The following is a 19632-nucleotide window of genomic DNA, read 5'->3' as shown; positions in this document are numbered from 1 at the left end:
TCCTTAGGTAGGTTAATCCTATTTATTTTATTCTTTTTGTTGCAGTGGTAAATGGGATTGTTTCCAAAATTTCTCTCTCTGATCTTTCATTGTTAGTGTATAGGAATGCAAGAGATTTCTGTGCATTAATTTTGTATCCTGCTACTTTACCAAATTCATTGATTAGCTCTAGTAGTTTTCTGGTAGCATCCTTAGGATTCTCTATGTATAGTATCATGTCATCTGCAAACAATGACAGCTTTACTTCTTCTTTTCCTATTTGGATTCCTTTCATTTCTTTTTCTTCTCTGACTGCTGTGGCTAAGACTTCCAAAACTATGTTGAATAATAGTGGTGAGAGTGTGCAACCTTGTCTTGTTCCCGATCTTAGTGGAAATGGTTTCAGTTTCTCACCATTGAGAACGATGTTGGCTATGGGTTTGTTATATATGTCCTTTATTATATTGAGGTAAGTTTCCTCTATGCCAACTTTTTGGAGAGTTTTTATCATAAATGGATGTGGAATTTTGTCAAAAGCTTTTTCTGCATCTATTGAGATGATCATATAGTTTTTATCCTCCTATTTGTTAATATGGTGTATCACATTGTTTGATTTGTGTATATTGAAGAATCCTTGCATTCCTGGGATAAACCCCACTTGATCATGGTGTATGATCCTTTTAATTGTGCTGTTGGATTCTGTTTGCTAGTATTTTGTTGAGGATTTTTGCATCTATATTCATCAGTGGTATTGGCCTGTAGTTTTCTTTCTTTGTGACATCTTTGTCTGGTTTTGGTATCAGGGTGATGGTGGCCTCATAGAATGAGTTTGGGTGAGTTCCTCTCTCTGTTATATTTTGGAAGAGTTTGAGAAGGGTAGGTGTTAGCTCTTCTCTAAATGTTTGATAGAATTCGCCTGTGAAGCCGTCACGTCCTGGGCTTTTGTTTGTTGGAAGATTTTCAATCACAGTCTCAATTTCAATGCTTGTGATTGGTCTGTTTATATTTTCTATTTCTTCCTGATTCAGTCTTGGAAGGTTGTGCTTTTCTAAGAATTTGTCCATTTCTTCCAGGTTGTCCATTTTATTGGCATATAATTGCTTGTAGTAATCTCTCATGATCCTTTCTATTTCTGCAGTGTCAGATGTTACTTCTCCTTTTCATTTCTAATTCTATTGATTTGAGTCTTCTCCGTTTTTTTCTTGATGAGTCTGGGTAATGGTTTATCAATTTTGTTTATCTTCTCAAAGAATCAGCTTTTAGTTTTATTGATCTTTGCTATTGTTTCCTTCATTTCTTTTTAATTTATTTCTGATCTGATCTTTATGATTTCTTTCCTTCTGATAACTTTGGCGTTTTTTTGTTCTTCTTTCTCTAACTGCTGTAGGTGTAAGTTTAGGTTATTTATTTGAGATGTTTCTTGAGGTAGGTTTGTATTGCTATAAACTTCCCTCTTAGAACTGCTTTTGCTATATCCCATAAGTTTTGGATCATCGTGTTTTCCTTGCCCTTTGTCTCTAAGTATTTTTTGATTTCCTCTTTGATTTCTTCAGTGATATCTTGGTTACTTAGTAACGTTCTGTTTAGCCTACATGTGTTTGTGTTTTTTATGTTTTTTTCCCTGTAATTTATTTGTAATCTCATAGCGTTGTGGTTGGAAAAGATGTTTGATATGATTTCAATTTTCTTAAAGTTTGAGGTTTGCTTTTGACCGAAGATGTGATCTATCCTGGAGAATGTTCTGTATGCAGCTGAGAAAAAAACTGTAATCTGCTGTTTTCTGATGGATGTCCTATAAATATCAATTTAATCTACCTGGTCTATTGTGTCATTTAATGCTTGCGTTTCCTTATTAATTTTCTGTTTGGATGATCTGTCCATTGGTGTAAGTTAGGTGTTAAAGTCTCCCACTATTATTGTGTTACGTTTGATTTCCTCTTTTATAGCTGTTAGCAGTTGACTTATGTATTGAGGTGTGCCTATGTTGGGTGCATATATATATATATATATATATATAATTGTTCTATCTTCTTTTTGGATTGATCCCTTGATGATTATGTAGTGTCCTTCCTTATCTCTTGTAACAGTCTTTCTTTTAAATTCTATTTTATCTGATATGAGTATTGCTACTCCAGCTTTCTTTTGATTTCAATTTGCAAGGAATATCTTTTTCCATTCCCTCAGTTTCAGTCTGTACATGTCCCTAGGTCTGAAGTGCATCTCTTGTAGACAGCATATAAATGGGTCTTGGTTTTGTATCCATTCAGAGAGCCTGTGTCTTTTGTTTGGAGCATTTAATCCATTCATGTTTAAGGTAATTATCGATATGTATGTTCCTATTACCATTTTCTTAATTGTTTGGGTTTTTTTTTTTGTAGGTCCTTTTCTTCTCTTATGTTTCCCACTTAGAGAAGTTCCTTTAGCATTCGTTGTGGAGATGATTTGGTGGTGCTAAATTCTCTTAGCTTTTGCTTGTCTGTAAAACTTTTGATTTCTCTACGAAATTTGAATGAGATCCTCGCTGGATAGAATAATCTTGGTTGTAGCTTCTTCCCTTTCCTCCCTCTAAGTATTTCATGCCACTGTCTTCTGGCTTGTAGAGTTTCCACTGAGAAATCAGCTGTTTACCTTATGGGAGTTCTCTTTTATATTATTTGTCATTTTTCCCTTGTTGCTTTTAATAATTTTTCTTTGTCTTTAATTTTTGTCAGTTTGATACATATGTGTCTCGATGTGTTTCTCCTTGGGTTTAACCTGCCTGGGACTCTCTGTGCTTCCTGGACTTGGGTGGCTATTTCCTTTCCCATGTTTGGAAAGTTTTCGACTATAATCCCTTCAAATATTTTCTCAGGTCCTTTCTCTCTCTCTTCTCCTTTTGGGACCCCTATAATGTGAATGTTGGTGCACTTAATGTTGTCCCAGAGGTCTCTTAGGCTGTCTTCATTTCTTTTCATTCTTTTTTCTTTATTCTATTCCATGGCAGTGAATTCCACCCTTCTGTCTTCCAGGTCACTTATCCATTCTTCTGCCTCATTTATTCTGCTATTGCTTCCTTCTAGTGCATTTTTCATTTTAGTTATTGTATTTTTCATCTATGTTTGTTTGTTCCTTAGTTCTTCTAGGTGTTTATTCCTTAATTCTTCTAGGTCTTTGTTAAACATTTCTTGCATCGTCTCAATCTTTGCCTCCATTCTTTTTCTGAGTTCCTGGATCATCTTTTCTATCATTATTCTGAATTATTTTTCTAGAAGGTTGCCTATCTCCACTTCATTTAATTGTTCTTCTGGCGTTTTATCTTGTTCCTTCGTCTGGTACATAGTCCTCTGCCTTTTCATTTTGTCTTTCTGTCCGTGAATGTGGTTTTTGTTCCACAGGCCGCAGGACTGTAGTTCTTCTTGCTTCCACTGTCTACTCTCTGGTGTGTGAGGCTATCTAACTGGCTTGTGCAGGCTTCCTGATGGGAGGGACTGGTGGTGGGTAGAGCTGGGTGTGGCTCTGGTGGGCAGAGCTCAGTAAAACTTTAATCTGCTTGTCTGCTGAATGGTGGGGCTGGGTTCCCTGCCTGTTGGTTCTTTGGCCTGAGGTAACCCAGCCCTGGAGGCTACAGGTTCTTTGGTGGAGCTAATGGCAGACTCCAGGAGGGCTCATGCCAAGGAGTACTTCCCAGAACTTCTGCTGTCAGTTTCCTTGTCCCCGTGGTGAGCCACAGCCACACCCCACCTCTGCAGGAGACCCTCCAACACTAGCAGGTAGGTCTGGTTCAGTCTCCTATGGGGTCACTGCTCCTTCCTCCTAGGTCCTGATGTGCACACTACTTTGTGTGTGTCCTCCAGGAGTGGAGTCTCTGTTTCTGCCAGTCTGGACAAAGTCCTGCAATCAAATCCTGCTAGCCTTCAAAGTCTGATTCTCTGGGCTTTCTTCCTCCTATTGCCAGACCCCCAAGTTGGGAAGCCTGACATGGCACTCAGAACCTTCACTCCAGGGGTGGACTTCTGTGGTATAACTGTTCTCCAGTTTGTGAGTCACCAACCCAGCAGTTATGGGATTTGATTTTATTGTGATTGCATCCCTGCTATTGTCTCATTGTAGCTTCTCCTTTGTCTTTGGATGTGGGGTATCTGTTTTGGTGAGTTCCAGTGTCTTCCTGTCAATGATTGTTCAGCAATTAGTTGTGATTCCAGTGCTCTCACAAGAGGGAGTGAGCACACGTCCTTCTACTCTGCCATCTTGAACCAATCTCATTTCAATATTGTCCTTTGAATCCATTCTGTATAATGGCCCTAGATAAAACTTCTCTATAACAACAGCTTTTGGAACGTAAAGAAATTTAAAACTATTTTCATCCAGTCAAGAAAGACTTATCTATTCATAGTTTTATTGACAGCAACATAATGACACTTCCAGTTTAAAATAATACCTGGCTGGCATTTAAATACCACTAACAAAAGTGAAAATGAGGAAAAAAGAAACATCACAACACAAAAAATAATATAATGTATTTCCATATTCTTGGAAGGAATTCTATTAATTATGAATCAACTAGATATTGACAAGATTCCCACAGGATTTTCATCATAAAATAGAGGTTGGAGAGAGAGTACAGCTAGTAGAGTATAAAGAAAACTGGGCTAACTGTCCCTCTACTAGTTGAGCACTGCTTTTGAGGCAGTCAAAATATAGTTTCCCACTCTCTTCCACATCTATCGACATCTCCAAGAGTGTGACTCTAAGAGTGGGAAGAAAGGGACTGGATAGCCACATACTGCATACTAGGAAGTTTGATGCCAAAGAACAAAGCCTTGCAGATGAATGGAGAGACAGGAAGTGCTCAGAGGAGGTGCTTGTAGGAAACTGGTCCTTTGGGTCAGAGTATCAGAAAAGCAGAAAGAGAGGCAAAGAGATACCTTCCTTGGCACAGCAGAGACATACTGAATGAAGCCACTAGAAAGGGGGGCAGGAGTAAATTTTAAAAGATCACTGATGTAAAACCATCTTTAAATGCCCATTCAATTGTATTCAAGAATGGCAAAATCCATCAAAATTGTGAAAAACTCCAAAAACATCGCTGCATTGTCAAAGGTGGCCAAGACATTGAAATGGAGGTGTCTGGTTAGCAGGCAGTTAAGCTACATAATATCTTAAATATTTGATTTACTAAAGCTAAAATTCAGAGAATGAACGGTGGTTTAAAGATATAAAAGCATAAAGCACAAAAATATGAATTGTTTTTGAAAAGCAGTATAGAAGATGATTTTTTGTACATTTCTTGAAAATGTTACTTGAAGACATACATCAATCAATGAAGTGATAACATAAAGTGAATGAGAAAAGCATGCGATAAATAAGCTGGTAGTGAGGAGTGATAGCAAATAAACATGGAATTGTTTAAATAATTACAAGAAATGTGGCTTCAAAACTGAAAAGATCCTTTGAAGGGATGATGTAAATGTACAAAATGTATTGTTAATACCTGGGGTTTTAATTCCAAAGTCAAGAAATTTGTGGTAGGAGCAGCTGAGGTCCACAAAAGTAAGGGCAACTCAATTAACACAGTTCTATTCTTTGTTAATTAAAAACATATAAGTTTTAAATGAACTTTTAAAGTAGAAGTATCCATTAGAAAAGTTTTAACCAGGATACACACTTTCCAAACCTTGGAAAAGAGATATCAAAAAGGACATTGTCCATTTGAAGCAGAGAGAGAAGGAGAGACGATGGAGAGAGAGAGAGAGAAAGGGAGAGAAAACAAATCAGCAAGGAATAATTAATCAAAACAAATAGATAAAAGGAGATGACTGTATGGTCAGACCACTCAAGATGGCTGTTCTCTTGTTCTCTGTACATCCCCTGCTTGACCAGTGCCTGCTTCACCTACACTCCACTCACATGACTGACCTTCCTACCTAATTGCTCCAGGCCCCAGCTAGTGATTGTTCTTATTAAAGGGACAGTGAGGGCATGCCTCTCTGCTGGTTGGTAACTGATGAGCCAACCTGACAACAATTCCTTTTGTAACTGGAAATCTCCCCTTCCTACCCCCAACACTCCCAGAGTGAAGACTGCCACCACGTCCTACCCGCCATCTCCCCACACATGGTGAGGTGTCGCTCCAGGACCTTGCTTCAGACATGTAAGTTCCCCCATCCATTAGACCATTGATGTCCCTGTTGCTGACTCCAGGCTCTTTCTTTGGTCTTAAGGCTGGGCAAGTGCTCACCTTGTAGGCCTGTGGGGTGCAGCCGAACAATGACCTAAGAGCATCCATAACCATATTAGAAATGAATGAAATACTCTATTAAAAACACAAAGACCTTCTGATTAGGTGAAAAACAAATTCCAAGAGCCATTATAAAAAAAAGATATAAATTGAAAATAAAAGCATGGATAGATACAGATTGAATGAGACTAAAAAGAAAGTAGAAGTGCAATATAAACTAATGAATTCATTTATTCAAAAATATTTACTGTGAGCCTACTATGTGTCCAGTCCTGCTCAACATGCTGGTGATACAGATTGAATTCTAGTCCTTGACAGTGAAGATGTAAACATAGTCATAATATAATTTCAAATAATATAACCTCAAATAGTGTGAAGAAAATATTATTTGTGGAAATAGGATTCAAGGCAAATATAAGTCATTTTATATTGATTTTTTTAATATCATAAACATAGAAGATATAATACTAATGGATATTATGCATCAAATTGTATTACATTGAAATATATAAAGCAATACCTGTTAGAAATATTTTTATATATACGGATCTCTCTCAGTCTTTGATGGAGTAAGTGAGCAAAAATAAACATGTAGAATATCTTAATGATAGAACAAATTTTAAAAATATGTACAGTCTGGTACAAGAGGGCAACTTGAGGGAGAGTCTCACCTCCTTTGTGGACACACCAGATCTACAGCTATGTATAGAAAACTTTCTCTGAAAAGAAACCTAAAAACTAGCAGAGCAACCCTTTCACATTGGGGAAAGGAGAAGAAAACCACACTGAAGTGGGCAGGAGAGGTTGAGACACTCTCACCATAAACCCCACCCTGCACAGCGTCCCACAATCGGGAGGGAACTCAAAACATGGAGCTTCTCCCTGAGGAGAGAAGGGTTCCTACCCCACTTTGTGCACCCCAACTTTTAACACTGGAGGCTGAGAGAAGAGCCGCCAAAACATTTAGATTTGAAACTCAATGGGGCTTGTGTCCAGGAGACCCGCGGGGCTGCGGTGAACTGAGAAATGGCCCGAAGGGCTCACACACAGACTCACACCCCGGGGCCCAATGCAGAAGCAGCCCCTTGAAAAGTGTCAGGACTTTATGTGAAAGAGACCCACTGCCTAAGTTTAAAGCATTGGTCTGAGGGGCGGGACCTGTGGGGATGCTCTCCAGGGCAGGAGCTGGTGGGCGCCATCTTCCTGTTCTCCCTCTGCCTTGCTACAGCCAGCAGGTGCCATCTCTGTTTTATTTCTTTCTTAAAATTTTCTTTCTTTTTCCTTTTTTTTCTTCCTTTTCTGACAGGTGCAATTTTTGCACACTGCCCCTCTACCCTGCTCCAGCCAATGGCCATCATCTTCATGCTCTCCCTCTGCCACACTCCAGAGCACCAGTGTTTCCCAGAGGGGAGCATCTACATTGCTGCCCCAGTTTTTATGTTTGGTGCCCCAGTTTTTGCAGCTGCTACTCAACGGATGCTCTTTGAGCACCTAGTCCTGGAGGCCAGGGGGCTTGTACCCATGGTTCCCATGGGACTCTAACTACCAGAAAGACAGTTCTTGGCAGACTCCCAGCCCAGGGCACTGCACAGACAGCAGACTGACACATCCCTGGTCTTTCTGAGAAAGAGGCCTATTAGCTTGTCCAGGAGGTTGGTCTGAGGGAAGGTCTTCTTTGGCACACTCACAGGGGACCTACAGAGCTGCTCTTAGGGAGTGAAGACCAGTGGACTTAATCTGTGCACTCACTTGCCTCACTCCAGCTCACCAGTGTCTTCCAGAAAGGAGCATATTCCCTTGTCTGGTGCCCTGATTTTTGTGGCTGCTGCCAGTGGACACATCTATACTGTCTGGCTCTAGTGTCCAGTGGGGCTTTTACTGGTGGATCCCACAAGATTGTAACCAACAGAGAAAGAGTTCTTAATCAGATCAAAGCCCCACCCCTCCTAGGCACAGCAAGAGGCAGCAGACCCAGAGCTCAGTCTTTTGTGAAGGAGGTCTATTAATTTATTGTCACAGTCATAGCTGCAGCCTGAGAGGCAGGCTTCTAATTAAACTCACAACTGAAAGCTGACCATAAGCCTTTCCTGAGATGTCAGAGGGCAGGCGCTATTCTCATGCTCTCCCTCTGCTATGCTCCAGAGCACCAGCATCTCTCAGAGGGGAGCTCTTGTATGTATCTGGTGCTCCCATTTTTGTGGCTGTGGCCCAAGGGACACCCCTTAACAACCTGGCTTTGAAAGCCAGAGTGTCTTACATTCCTGGGTCCCATGGGACTGTAACAATTGGAGAGACATTTCCCAGAAAACTACCACTCCCACAGCACTGACAGACAGAGGACTAAAACACACCTCTGGCCTTTATGTGGAAGAAGCCTACTTGCTTGTCCTGAATCTTTGGTCTTAGAGGCAGGCTTCCTCAGGTTTGCACACATCCAGAAGGCTACAGATGTATGCTCAGGGAATGTGGGCTGGGGAATGCCATCTTTGTGCTCTCCCTCTGCCTCACTGCAGCTCAACTGTTTGTCCAAAAACGAGCTTATACACTCATCTGGAACCCCAATTTTTGTAATTGCCACCAGGGGACACCTCCAGATCACCTGGTTCTAGTGGCCAGGAGGTGTATACTTGCAGTCCCACAGAACTGTATCTAAATATTTATATTCTTTAAAATCTGCTGCCTGAGGGTCTGGCTTCCAATCAGCCTGAATCTAGGTGCTGAGCGAGATCCTTCCCTTTGGGCAACTGACTCGTTGTGGCACCCACTCAACTACTTGGAGCTATTAAAAATAAAATAGGCTGTTAGGACAAATACAAATATTTGGAGGACAGCCAAGAGCTAGGGCATGATAAGTTTCACCTGCTACAAAAGTCCACTCCAAGACTGGGAGAGGTGTCTGATTAATATATTGCATAGACATCAACAGAGAGATTCAAACAAAATAAATAAACAGAAGAATATGTTCCAAATGAAAGAACAAGATAAAATGTCAGAAGAAAAAAAAAAAAAACCTAAATGAAACAGAGATAAAAAATTTACCTGAGGGCTTCTCTGGTGACACAGTGGCTGAGAGTTCATCTACCGATGCAGGAGACATGGGTTTGTGCCTCGGTCTGGAAGATCCCATATGCCGCGGAGTGGCTAGGCCCGTGAGCCATGGCCGCTGAGCCTGTGTGTCCCAAGCCTGTGCTCCACAATGGGAGAGGCCACAACAGTGAGAGGCCCACATACCACAAAAAAAAAAAAAAAAAAAAAAAAAATTTACCTGATAAAGAATTCAAAGTAATGGCCATTATAATGCTCACCAAACTTGGGAGAAGAATGGATGAACACAGTGAAAACTTCAACAAAGAGATAAATATATTTAAAAGTACCAAACAGAAGTCACAGAGCAGAAGAAAACAATAATTGAACTGAAAAATACACTACAGGGGTTTTACAGCACAGTAGATGAAGTAGAAAAGGATCAGTGAACTCAAAGACAGATCAGAGGAACTCACCCAATTGGAGGAGCAAAATGAGAAAAAAGAATGAAAAAGGTAAGGATAGCTTATGAGATTTTTGGATCAACATCAAGCAGACTAACAATCACATTATGAGATTTTCAGAAGGAGAAAAGAGCAACAAAGGGGGGAAAAGCTTATTTGAAGAAATAATGGCTGAAAACTTCCCTAACCTCAGAAAAGAAACAAACATAGAGATCCAGGAAGCCCAGAGTGTTCCAAATAAGATGAACCCAAAGAGATAATTACATAATTACATAATCACATAATTAAAATATAAAAAGTTAAAGACAAGGAGAGAATCTTAAAAGCAGAAAGTGAAAAACTACTGTTATATACAAGGGAATCCCCATAAGAGTATCATCTGATTTTTCAGCAGAAACTTTGAGGGCAGAGGGAGTGACACAATATATTCAAAGTGCTGAAAGAGAAACAAAAACAAATACTTCCAAACAAGAATACTCTACCTAGCAAAGTTATCATTCAAAATTGAAGGAGAGAGAAGAGTTTTTCAGACAAGGAAAAGGCTAAAGAAGTTTATCACACTAAATTGGCCTTAAAAGAAATGTTAAAGGGATTTCTTTAACTGAAAAGAAAGGGCACTAATTAGTAACAAGAAAACACATGAAAGTATAAATCTCACTGGTAAAGGTAAATATATAGTAGAGTTAGTGGATTAATCACTTATAAACTTAGTGTGAAGGGTAAAAGACAATAGTAATAAAATAACTGTAGCTACAATAATTAGTTAAGATAAATAGATTAGAATGTGACATCAAAACATAAAATATGGGGAAGAGAGTAAAAATGTACAGCTTTAGAAAGCATTCAAACTCAAGTTGTTATCAACTTAAAATTGAGTGCTAGAAAGTTGTTATGTGTAAGCCTCATGCTAACAACAGAAAGTTGTTATGTATAAGCCTCATGGTAATCACAAAGCAAAAACCTATAGTAGATACTCAAAAAATAATGAGAAAGGAATCTAAGCACACCACTAAAGAAAGTCATTAAACCACAAAGGAAGAGAGCGAGAGAAGAAGAAAGGGACAGAGGAACTACAAATCAGACAGAAAACAATTAATAAAATGGCAATAAGTACATACCTATCAGTAATTATTTTAAACGTAAACAGACTAAATTCTCCAATCAAAACACATAGAATGGCTGAATGTAGTTAAACCACCACCACCACCAACAACAAAACAAGACCCATCTATGTTGCCTACAAGAGACTCACTTCAGACATGAAGACACACAGACTGAATGTGAAGGGATGGAAAAAGATAGTCCATGCAAATAGAAACCAAAAGAAAGCTGGGGTAGATATAATTACATGAGACACACTAGACTTTAAAACAAAGTCTGTAATAAGAGACAAAGAAATGTCATAATGATAAAAGGGTCAATCCAATAAGAGGATAACAATTTGTTATCAACATAGCATTGGAAGTCCTAGCCGTGGCATTAGGCAAGAAAAAGAAATAAAAGACATCCAAACTGGAAAGGAAGAAGTAAAATCATCACTATCTGCAGATGACATGATTCTATCTATAGAAAACCCTAAAGACTCCACCAAAAGACTGTTAGAAATAACTAAGGAATTCCGTAAAGTTGCAGGATACAAAATCAATAGAAATCGGTAGCATTTCTATATACTGATAACAATCTATCAGAAAGAGAAATTGAAAAAAAATCCCATTTATAATTCATCAAAAAGAATAAAAGCAAAAATAAACAAATGGGACTAAGCAAGAAAAGGAAAATAAGTAAGTGGGTCTACATCAAACTAAAACTTCTGCACAACAAAGAAAACCGTCAACAAAAGAAAAGACAACCTGCTGAATGGGAGAAAATATTTGCAAATTAAGTATCTGATAACATATATAGTACTCATACAATTTAATAGCAAAAAAAAAAATTAAAAATGGACAGAGGATCTGAATAGACATTTTTCCAAAGAAGACACACAGATGGTCAACAGGTACACGAAAAGTTGTTCAACACCAATAATCACCAGGGAAATGCAAATCAAAACCACAATAAGGTATCACCTCACAGCTCTCAGAATGGCTATCATCAAAAAGACAAAAAATAGCAAGGGTTGGAGAGGGTGTGGAGAAAAGGGAACTCTGGTGCACTGTTGGTGGGAATGTAAATTGGTGCCGCCACTCTGGAAAACAGTATGGCGTTTCCTCAAAAAATAAGAATAGAACTACTATATGATCCAGCAATTCCACTTCTGGGTATTTATCCACAGGAAAGGACAACACTAACTCAAAAAGATAGCTGCACCCCCATGTTCATAGCAACATTATTCACAATAGCCAAGACATGGAAATAACCTAAGCGTCCATTGATGGAAGAATGGATAAAGAAAATATTATATATATATATATATATATATATATATATATATATATACAACTTTATATATTTATACATATATATAAAATGTAATATTATTCGACCATAAAAATGAATGAAATCTTGCCATTTGTGACAACATGGATGGGCCTTGAGGGCATTATGCTAAGTGAAATAAGTCAGGCAGAGAAAAACAAATACTGTATGATCTCACTTACATGTAGAATCTTAAAAAAAAAAAAAGACCAAGCTTATATATAGAGAGAAGAGATTGGTGGTTGGCAGAGGGGAGGGGAGAGCGGGTGGGCAAAATGGGTGGAGGGGGTCAAAAGATACAAACTTTCAGTTATAAAATAAGTCCTGGGAATAATGTACAGCACGGCAATTATAGTTAATAATTCTCTATTGTGTATTGGAAAGTTTCTATGAGAATAAATCTTAAAAGTTCTCATCACAAGAAAAAGAAAATTTTTCAACTATGTATGTGATGGAACTTATTTTTGTGATCGTTTCACCATATATATAAATATCTAATCATGTTGTACAACTGAAACGAATATAATGTTGTATGTCAATTATACCTCAAAAATACACACACACACACACACATATATGCATTACACACTGAAAATAAATCGTTTTGAATGCCTGGAACATTCAAATTGTTACTATATCAGGCCACAAGGAAACCCTAAAATATAAAAAACAAAAGTGGCACAGAATACATTCCCAGATCATGATGGCCTAAAACTCAAAATTACTAACAAAAACTTGTTATAAAATCCCAAACACCTTTAATTTTATATCACTATTTAGCATGAGAGTGGTTTTGTAAGAGAGTAATTCAAAACTGTAATAAGCTATTTAGAAAACGCCAACCAGTATATTGCTTATGAAAACATAAGGGATGTATTTAAAGTTATACGTATGAGACAAACTAATAATAATAATATTAAGAAATAAAAATAAATTATCAACTCATACTTTGCTGGTTGGAATTTTAAAAATAGTACAGCCAACTTTGAAAAATATTTTGGCTGGTTCTTACAAATTTAAACATACATTCGCCATATGACCCCGCAATCCCACTTTGAGATACTTACCTAAGGAAAATGAAAACCTATAGTCACACAAAAATCTATACGTGACTATTTATAAGCAGCTTTACTCACAATAGTTCAAAACAGAAGACAATCCAAATGTCCATCAGCTAATGAATGGATAAATAAATTGCGGTACCTTCATGCAATGAGATACTATTCAGCGCTAGAAAGGAATGAAGTACTGACACACGCAGCAATACGATGGATCGCAAAGGCATTACAAGAAAGGGGTCAGAATCAAAGGGCTGTATACTGTTTACTGCCATCTGCATGGCAAGCTGGAGCAGGCAAAGCCAAAGGGACAAACGTCACATGCGTGAGTGCCAAGGGCCAATGTTAAGGTTAGGGTTTCAGGGTGACAGAAATCTTCTATCTTGATTGTACTGGTGGTTGCACAAGGAGCACACTTTTCTTTACTTACTGGAATTTCACGTTAAAAACCTGAATAAACCTGAATTTTTAAAAACTTGAAAAAATACCTTACCCAACTCAAACTGTTATTGACCAGGGTTCTTGGCCTCCTTAATCAACAGAAATTGCTAAGAGGTCAGACGAGAAATTCAGGCAAGGCTTTACTGGGGCCCCTTCCTTGTTCGCTCCCCTACGTCGGGGGAACTGGTTCCTTATACGGGGTGAGGGTAGGGGTGAGTCCAGGGGAGGCCGGAGGGGTGGCTTAGGTGGTCTGCTTACCCCGTTGGTGACAATGAGTGCTGGGGACAAGCGCAGTGCCCTGCTTTTGTTCCCTTCTCTTCAGTAGTGGCAGTTGGGGTTTTTGTTGGTCTTTTCGTATCTTTTTGTCCATCATTTGCCCCAACTGTGCATTCACACAGTTATTTTTTAGTCCCTCATAGTTTCTTTGGATTTTGTTTGTCCGGGTGCAAGCACTGCAGCAACGGGTTCCAGGTCCAAGCCTGTCTCAAAACTAAAATGTCTGAGAATAAACAAACTAATCATGATGAGGAGAAAAGACCGAAGATGCAACAGAGCATTTCGCACTATCGCCTTCCTGACCCTCAGCAGCACTGGCTGGACAAGCAGCTCTCTGAAGCCGCATCGGGTCTCTGGGTCTCAGCTCAACAACAGAGTGAGTGCCAGAACCTCCCACGCCCAACAGGCACTGCTTAGGAAAGCCCTAGAATTCACGCTTCTGCAGGTCACACATTCTTCTCCCACTGCATTTTCCACCTTCTTGCTACTGTGCCCACAAACCCTAGGTTGGCCCGAGAACTGGGCTCTCCAGTTCCAGAAGGTACATGACTGACACTTAGAAGGAACAGGGATTTGACCTTGCATAAAAAAGACTTCTCCTAAAACCCTCAATCCAGCTCTGCTTTCTGAACCTTCATTTGTTCAATCTACTGATTGTATAAATTACTGGGAAGGCTTATATGTCCCCTCATCCCTCACTTCAACAGGGATCTGTGTCCTACGAGGGAAGAAACCTTAAACTAAAGGGATAGACATAGGCCAGTGGATGGCGGCATGTTTTTTAGCAGCAAGAAGGAAGAGCTGAGATCCTCCTTGAGCCACGCCATTTAGTAGCAGCAGAGGTGGCAGTCGAATTCGTAAACCCCATGAATGTCACGGGCACAGACAGGGGCCATCCCTATGGCCCACCACGGCCGGATCAGTACTGGCCTTCACTGGCTACAAACATCCTCTGCACAGTAGCTTGAGCTGAGGAAGTGCAATATGGAAACATGCCCTCTGCCTACATTCGCCCCAAACACTCTGCTCTCAGTAACAAATAATCCTAATAAAACTAATTATTAGCAGTGGATGCTAATAATGAAGCATCCCCCTTTGAAAATCACAAGCAAAAGACTTCAAACTCTACAAGTTATCAGCTCCTGCCAATCATAAAAATCAAATTTCTTCACACCTTTTCACCCAAAGACAAAGGTGTTTTAGGAAGAAGCCCCCAGTACTATTAGAGGCAGATTGCTGTTCAGGCCTGACTTGTAGAAAAAAGACCACTAAGGATTGAGTTTAGTAGTTCTAAAAACTGGGGTTGTTATGGGGCAGACCACTTTGAAACTCAGAAAGAAGAGCTGGAAGGGGCCTCTCCCTCTATATTCAGACACCTTCTCTGTCTCCTCCTTTTAAGACTGGCTGATCACGTGTACGCCCCAAGAGGCTGGCTCAGCACCAGGCTTCCAGACTGGCTCTGGGTGTTCTCCAGAAAGGCTCGCATCATGGAAAGGGGGAGAAAGGAGAGGCAGGGCCAGTCCACCCCACCTCTACGCCCACCAAGAACATTTCTAGTCCCCATCAACACCCAAAGGAAGGAAAATGCAAGATCAGGGTCCAGAAGTCACTATGAATTCCTGGGAGAAGATGAAAGTCTGAATGAGTAAAGCAGTTTAATTAACCTTTTTTAATAAGCTCTGATCAAGTGTACTGACATTCTGTGAGTTCAACTCCCTCTAATTACAAGGCACGGAAACAGTGACGATGCCCTCACGGCCATTTGAGACGTTCCCTCCAGGACTCAGAGGAGCAGATTCTCCCCGGGCTGTCCAGACTCTGGGGAACAAGCAAGGTTAGAAGGGCTGATGTCCAAAGGGCAGAACTGTGGGCTGGTCATCAGACACAGCACGTGACTAGAACGCGAACGAGGAAGCCAGCGCGTGGGGAGGGCTGTGAACTAGACGGAGCACCGGAGCTTGAAGGAGTTCAGAGGTTAAAGACCAGCAGCCAGGGGGGTGTATGAAGCCCCTGCAGTGGGGCAGAAACCACAGTGTGAGGCCCCACGTGCCTTTGAGGGGAGGCGCATTGAGGGGAGCGGGTTGGGGGGGACCAGCAGGAGAGCTGCTGAGATGGCCCCAGCTGAGGGCAGAGGAGCAGAAAAGATGGCAAGGAACGAATCTGAGAGAGATTAGAAAGTACAATTGCCAGGACCTGGGATGTGGTAGGGAATGAAAGAGAAAGAAAAATTTCATGCAACTCAACACTGCTGGCTTAGATGGCATATTACTTAGCAATAAAAAAGGAAGACGCCAAAACCCACAATAACAGGGATGAATTGCAAATATGTTACCTTAAATGACAGATGCCACAGGGAGATCAGCTCGGTGCTTTGTGACCGCTTAGAGGGGTGGGATAGCGAGGGCGGGAGGGAGATGCGGGAGGGAGGGGATATGGGGATGTATGTATATGCATAGCTGATTCACTTTGTTATACAGCAGAACTAACACAACATTGTAAAGCAATTATACTTCAATAAAAATGTTAAAAAAAAAAAAAAAAGACAGATGCCAGACTCAAAAGGCTACAGAGTATGTGATTCCATTTACATGATGTTCTGGAAAAGGCGAAATTATAGGGACCAGAAATAGATGAGTGGTTTCCAGGAGCCGGGCTTGGGACACAGTGTGACGACAAAGGTGTGAGGGCAGTTTTAGGGGTGGTGGAGCTGCTCTGCACCCTGATTTTAGAAGTGGTTACACCACTGTGCATTCTTACTAAAACCCATAGAGCAATGTGCTAAAAAGGTGAATTTTACTGTATGTAAATCATAACTCAATAAATTGGACCTAAAATTCATTTCTGTCTTGGGCACCTGGGTAGGAAATTATGCCATTCCCAATAGAACTCTGTGGAATGGGCAGGAAGAAGAGGCTATCTGTTTGGAGAAGCTGAATTTGAGCTGAATGGAGTCCAGTAAGCAGCTGGACATCTGCGTGTAGAAGACGGCGGGGGAGTGGCCAGGAGCCAGGACCGGGGTGGGGACAGCATCTGCTCACAGGGCGGTAGGGTGGTGGATCAAGCTGCCAGGGTGGGAGGCTGGCTCTGGAAGAGGGAGAGGGGCTTGCATGGTTAGGTGGTCTCCTGCAGGATGTGATTTTAGGTGTCTTCCCTCCAAGTCCTTCCCTGAAATACCTCCATCCAGTGCCTGTATATCCTTAGAGGAATCTGACTTTAATTCGCCCCTTAGCATCTTTAAAAGTGAGTGTTCCGGGAAGTGGTAACACAATGAGAAACAAACAAGCCTGAAGTAGTGATTACCTAATGTCAATGACTGAGGTCAGATCCTCTACAGGAGCTGGGTGAGAATTTAGGGGAGCGCCCTTAAAGACTTCACATATTTCTCAATTTGTCCGTTTACCATGATGTGTTACTTTCCCCAAACTTTCAAAAATAGAACCCCTCTCTCCCCATAGAATAACTATTAATCTCTTACAGAGGGTTCTTCCAAAGAGCAGCTTGGAAAATTTTGCCTTAGCCCAAAGGATTGAGACTTGGCAGGCATTCCCAGAGGAAGTGCTGGAAAGGGTGAGAAGCAGTCTGGACCCGAGGTCCTTCCTGGTACCTGGAACTCTGCCTCTGACTGGAGCCCAGCTAAGCCACAGGGGGTGGGGGGGGGCAGGCAGTCTCCATCTGGGGCCAGCCCGGGAGTTCCAGCACCAACCTCAAGGGATTACTGCAAGAATTCAAGTCCCAAATTGACAGTGGCTGCTCTTCTCCTCCTTTCCTAGTGGTTTTCTCCTGGGGGCCAGTAATGACATGGGACTGAGCCGGGGACGCTGGTGTGAGGGAGTGGGGACAGGGCACTGAGCTATTCATGAACGTGAGGCACCCGCTTCATGACCCTTTTTTTTCCTTCTTTTTCCTCCTTTTTTTTATTGGAGTATAATTGCTTTACAATGCTGTGTTAGTTTCTGCTGTATAACGAAGTGAATCAGCTCTATGTATCCTTGTACCAACTCACAACTGATACACTCCCGTTATTAACTTTGCATGTTTTAATTGAAGCATAGTTGATTTACAATGTTGTGTTAGTTTCAGGTGTACAGCAAAGTGATTCAGATACATGTATATATATCTGAATACATTCAGATTCTTTTCCATGATATGTTATTACACGATATTGAGTACAGTTCCCTGTGCTGTGTGGTAGGCCCTATCGTTTACCTATTTTGTATAAAGTAGTGTGTATCTGTTAATTCCGTACCCCTAATTTATCCCTCCCCAACCCCCTTTCCCCTTTGGTAACCATAAGTTTGTTTTTTCTATGTCTGTGAGTCTGTTTCTCTTTTGTAAATAAGCTCATTTGAATCATTGTTTAGACCCCACAGATATGCGATATCACAGGATATTTGTCTTTCTCTGTCCTAGAGTCACCCGTCCTGGTGGCTGTTCACGAGGCTGCACTTTGGTGGCAACAGAAACTGAACGAGGAGGAGACTCCTTCGCCTGTGTCGTAGAGGACCCAGGAATGAGTTTCCACTAAGACCCAGGACGGCCAGGGCTCTCGCTGGGGTCCCAGTGGTTATCACATGGGCCACCACAGAGCAGCAGTTCAGTTGTGAACAACCAGAAACAAGAAAGGCGTGCAAGGACCCTGGACCTCGGGTGGTTTCCTCCCAAAGGAAAGAAAGTGAGCTCGGGGACTTCACCGCCCCGCTCAGCCCCCAGGCAGGGAGAAGAGAGCCACGGCGGGGAGCTGTGCAGGCCCTGGTTGCTGATGCCTTTGGAACCTACGGGGGTTTTGAGCCTGGAACCAGTAAAGATCCTTGCTGCTCCTGTTTGGAGGTTTCATTCATTCGTTCACAGGTACTCGTTGAGTCCACATGTCCACCGCCCTTGCGCTGCAGCCCGACTGCAGGTGGCAGGCAGCCCCCGCGACAGGACCTCCCAGTCCAGAGAGCCCGCCAGGAGCACAGTGGGGACCTGGGGTCTGCAGAGAAAGGCAGGGCCTCCCTGAGTGCACATCTGAGGGCTGCTGTCCAATGTCTACTGAACACAGGGAGCAGAATGCCTTCTCACGGGGTCGCACCAATCCTGACATCCACAGGGTATCTGCAGACCTTTGTCCAAAAAGCAAAGCTTCCACACAATGAATCAGAGGGGAGGACGGTCAGGACCCCTGCGGGTGGGGCAAGCTGACACTGACCATGAACCTGAACCATGACCACGGCCCCTCAAGGTGCTCAGAACGAGGAGAGGAGCAGAAGCAGCTTGTCGGAAAGGCTTTCTATGGAATTGACATTGAACAAATACCTGGAGGAAGAGTGACAGGTGAAGAGAGAGGGGCCCAGGAGGGATGTTCAGAGGAGTCGGTGGTGAGGAGACAGCCCGGAGAACAGTAGGTTCCCAACGAGAGTGCCCGAGGAGGACCCCGGGAGACCCGAGGTGGACAGCTGGCAGTGGGGCTGGTCTCTGTCCTCACGCAGTGGGCGGCCATAGAGGGGGAAGCATCCTAGGAGCTTGAACCATGAAATCAAAAAGTAGCCAACTTGGCAGCCTCATATGAATCAGTATTTCCAAAGGAAATATTTCCATAGGTGTCTTCAGTCTGATCGTTCCAAGTTTTACTACTTGTTATGGATCTTTTAATTCCATGTTGATTTCCTCATTTCCTTTCATGGGCAAACCAACTTTGGTGCTGAGAGAGAGAGAGAGACAGACAGACAGACAGAGACAGAGAGAGAGACAGAGAGAGGGAGAGGGAGAGCAGGCTGTG

The sequence above is a fragment of the Kogia breviceps genome, chromosome 20 (genome assembly GCF_026419965.1).
Source record: "Kogia breviceps isolate mKogBre1 chromosome 20, mKogBre1 haplotype 1, whole genome shotgun sequence".
Lineage (NCBI taxonomy): Eukaryota > Metazoa > Chordata > Mammalia > Artiodactyla > Physeteridae > Kogia > Kogia breviceps.
This window is presented reverse-complemented; position numbering follows the sequence as displayed.